The 4,318-nt window shown below is 44.2% G+C and overlaps 1 long non-coding RNA gene across 1 annotated transcript; it reads left to right on the forward strand.

Moving 5' to 3' along the window:
* Positions 1-3,018: 3,018 nt before the first annotated feature.
* LOC128943663 (uncharacterized) lies at positions 3,019-4,090 on the forward strand. The gene is made up of 4 exons (XR_008483751.1): positions 3,019-3,092; positions 3,347-3,382; positions 3,780-3,806; positions 4,056-4,090. It is a non-coding gene; the product is annotated as an uncharacterized LOC128943663 (long non-coding RNA).
* The last annotated feature ends 228 nt before the right edge of the window (positions 4,091-4,318 follow it).

The following is a 4,318-nucleotide window of genomic DNA, read 5'->3' on the forward strand; positions in this document are numbered from 1 at the left end:
AAAAACAAAGAGTTATGGACAGTCGAGGTACCTTTTTCTGGGCAAAATTAGCACAAGAAAGGACCCACATTAACAGAGGATTAACCCTTAAAAGCAATAACCTGCTGCATATTCATACCCCTCATACATGATGCATAAATTCCATTCAAACACACGATTCTGTCTGGTCAGTGTCAGCCTCTTCCTCTGAATTTTAACAGCACATTCAAGGTGGGAAAAAGTTCATTTTTTATGATAAGAAACCAATAAATTCTCTGAAAGATTTAGGTGTCCTGTAGCTGCTATCTCAGTGCAAGTCCTTTCTTTAAAAAAAGTATCTCACATAGCAGAGTTTCTATTTTAACATTATGTTTTACCCTAAAATTAGATTTACCAAACTACTAAAAAGTTAACCCAGCACAACTTTCTGACACAGCACATACAATTTCCATGTGAATATTTGCCCAAAGCCAATAATAAAATCCCATTTTTCCCCCTGCCAGGGCTCAGGGCTGGGCTGGAGCCTCGGGCAGGAAGGGGAGCCCTGCTCAGGGCCAGCCCTGGGGCTCTGGGAGCTGTTGGTATGTTGGGGGACACCAGGCAGGGGATGGACTCTGGGCCTGGGGAACAGCAGAGATTTGATACCAGGATGGCAAAAGCAAAGGGAGCTGTGAAAATTAGACCTGGATTGCAAGGAGATTAAATGAGACAGGTTCAGCAGAAAAAGAAAATCTCATTAAACTCTGCCAAATGTATTTATTTGCATATTTAATATTTATTTGCATCTATTAATTATATTTTATTTATTTATCTATTTATTTAGCATATTTATTATTTATTTGCATAAATTTGTGTGTGTGATTGTTACCCAATCATTGCAGCACACATTGCTGGTCTCCCTGAAATGGGATATTATTATATATCTATTATATTAGTAGTGTTAAAAGTATTTATTATATTTATTAAAATAATATATAGTTATAAATCTATATATTATATAGATGATTCTATGTAAATTTAATATATATTTTTATAGATAAATATATATTAATTATAAAAATATCTAATGATTATGTTTATTATATCTAATAAATATTATATATTTGTTATTTATAGTATAGTACATTTTAATAGTAATAATATTGATAATTTAATTATAGATGATATTAATGATAGTTAAACGATCATAATAATTTAATAAATAAGAGATATCATTTATAATTATATAATTCAGTAGTATATAATTTTATATTAATAAAATATGTATACTATATAATTTAATATACATTATAATAGTTATTATAGGATTTAAAATTTTAATAAATAATAATACTTTAATATTAATAATATTGAAAATCTAAAAATATATAATGATATGTCCCCAATATATTATTATGTATTTATTGTATCCCACAATAAAATTAGATTCATATCCCCAAATCTCTCTCCATGGCGCACAGGAGCAGGATTGGATTGGGGGATCCAGCAGGATTGGATTGGGGGATCCAGAAGGGTTGGATTGGAGGATTTAGCAGGATTGGATTGGATCCAGTGGGATTCGGGGGATCCATCAGAATTGGGGGGATCCATCAGGACTGGGGGGATCCAGCAGGATTGGATTTGGAGATCCAGCAGGATTTGGAGATCCAGCAGGATTGGATTGGGGGATCCAGCAGGGTTGGATTGGGGGATCCAGCAGGGTTGTATTGGGGGATCCAGCAGGATCCAGTTGGGCTGGGTCGGACAGTGGGGCAGGCAGGGGATCTCTCCTGGGCTGTCAGGCCCCAGCATGTCCGTCTGTCTGTCTTGGATGGCTCAAGGGGGGCTCAGAGCCCTGGGCACAGAGCCCAGGACAGCTGGGACTGGGATTGTGACCCTTGGATCAAATCCCCACCTTGATGGGAAGAATTAAAAGGCAAGAGAGTTTGAGTGGAATGCGAGTGAATTTGTCACAGGGTGAAAATGGAGAATTTTGGGGTTTTTAGAGTGGGGGTTCAGGGGGCAAGATGGGGGGATCTGGGTGTGTCCGGCCTTTGTCCTTCTTCTTCTTCTTGGCGTCCATCGTCTGGGTGATGGCGGCACTTTTGGGTTAGTTTAGGATAGAAGCTCACTGTCTAATGTAGGTGATGGGTATTGGGAAGGAATTTTAAATATTTTACACGTAGTTTTCAAAAAAATAGAAATCTAAAATACATAAATAAACAAATAGATAAATAAATATTATATAATTATAAATAAATATATAAATAAAATATAAATATATATAAATATGTATAAATATATACAAAATAGAATACATAAATAGATAAAAACATTATGTCTATAAATATAAAAAAATATATATTAATAAAATACAAATATAAGATATATATAAATATGTAAAAATATGTAAAAATTGTAACATATAAAATATGTGTAAATAGTAATATATAAATATCTATAAAATATATAAATATATAAAGTATAAATAAAAATATATAAAAATATAACATCACCCCAAAGGAGGTAGAGTGTCTGGACTGTCTTGCTGAGTGGACCTGGGCAGGCAGAGAAAGAATTTTATAGATAAAAAACAATAAACAACCTCAGGAACGAGAAATGAAGAGCTCTGACTCCTCTGACTGCCAGGATGGGAAAAGATACTTTGTGCCACATCTGGGGTCACCCTTAGCAGCAAAACCCCGAGACTGGGGAGCTGTTGGAGGATGGATTGCGTTGGACTGGGGGTTGTCCCCACAGGGTGCCCAGGTGCCTTTGGCTCCCTGCCTGCCCCCCTTGGCCCCCCAGGTGCCTGGGCCCTTCCAGGGGCAGCTGCCCCGTGCAGGAAGCTGGAGGGATGCCGGGCGAGGGGGCTGGATCCGTGCCACAGGTGGGGTGGGATGGGCTCTGTGCCAGGGCTGGGCTTGTGGCCCGGGCTGGGGGTTGTGCCAAGCCGGGCTTTCGCCTGGGGCTGGCAGGGAGGGTGCAGGGAGGAGCCCCGGCAGGGATAAAGGTGCTCCTCACCTGCTGCAGCCTCAGGCAGCACTGCCCAGAGCCAGAGGAAGATGAAGGTGGCTGTGCTCAGCGTGGCCCTGCTCTTCTCCATCCTTCTGTGCCTGCCAGCTCAGAGCCAGGTGAGGGGGGCTGCAGGGCCCCGGGCTGGGCTCAGGGCTGGGGTCTCCCCAAAAATCCCATCCCATCCATCCCATGGATCCCATCCCATGGATCCCATCCCATTCCTTTGGGATTCCCGATCCCATCCTTAATCCCACCCCATCCCATTCTATTGATCCCATTGATCCCATTCCATCCCCGCCCATTGATCCCATCCCATCCTTTTGGGGCGCCTCATCCCATCCCCTGACCAAACTTTGCTATCCCTGCCCAGGCCAACATGGAGGGCAGCGGAGTGATCTGTGCTGGAGTGAGACTGGGGGCACTGGGGGTACTGGGATGGACTTCGATGGACTGGGATGAACTGAGATGAACTGGGATGGACTGGGATGGACTGGGGAGCACTGGGATGGACTGGGATGGACTGGGGGGCACTGGAATGGACTGGGATGGACTGGGGGCACTGGAATGGACTGGGATGGACTGGGGAAACTGGGATGGACTGGGATGGACTAGGTGAACTGGAATGGACTGGGAGCACTGGGATGGACTGGGATGTTCTGGGGGCACTGGGATTGACTGGAAGATACTGGGATGGACTAGGGGGGCACTGGGGAGCAATGGGGGGCACTGGGGCAATGGGGAACAATGGGGGGCAATGGGGGACACCCCAGTGATGTTGGGGACATCTCCTGCTCTCCCCACAGCAAATCGGTGGCATTGGTGATGGCCAGGTGGGTATCAGTATAGCCCAGTATAGCCCAGGACATCCCAGTACAGCCCCCAAATCCCCAAACCCCCCAAATCCCCCAAACCCCCAAAATCCCCAAATCCCCAAATCCCTCAATCCCCAAATCCCCAATCCCTAATCCACCAAATCCCCAAACTCCTAAATTCCCAAATCCCAAATCCCCAAATCCATAATCCAAAATCCCCCAAACCCCAAATCCCAATCTCAAATCCCCTTTGATCTGCCCCTGCAGTCCGGGATCGTGGGAGGCATTCGAGGCTGCATCAATGTGAGACTGGGGGAACTGCGATGGACTGGGGGAAATGGAATGGACTGGGATGGACTGGGATAGGCTGGGGATACTGAGATGGGCTGGGGAGGAACTGGGATGGACTGGGAGATACTGGGATGAACTGGGGGATACTGGGGGAACTGGGGAATACTGGGATGAACTGAGCAGAATTAGGGATTACTGGGGGGAACTGGGAGATACTGGGATGGACTGGAATGGACTAG

The sequence above is a fragment of the Melozone crissalis genome, unplaced genomic scaffold (genome assembly GCF_028551555.1).
Source record: "Melozone crissalis strain CALT ecotype California unplaced genomic scaffold, PUWL_Pcris_2 ptg000053l_1, whole genome shotgun sequence".
Classification (NCBI taxonomy): Eukaryota; Metazoa; Chordata; class Aves; order Passeriformes; family Passerellidae; genus Melozone; species Melozone crissalis.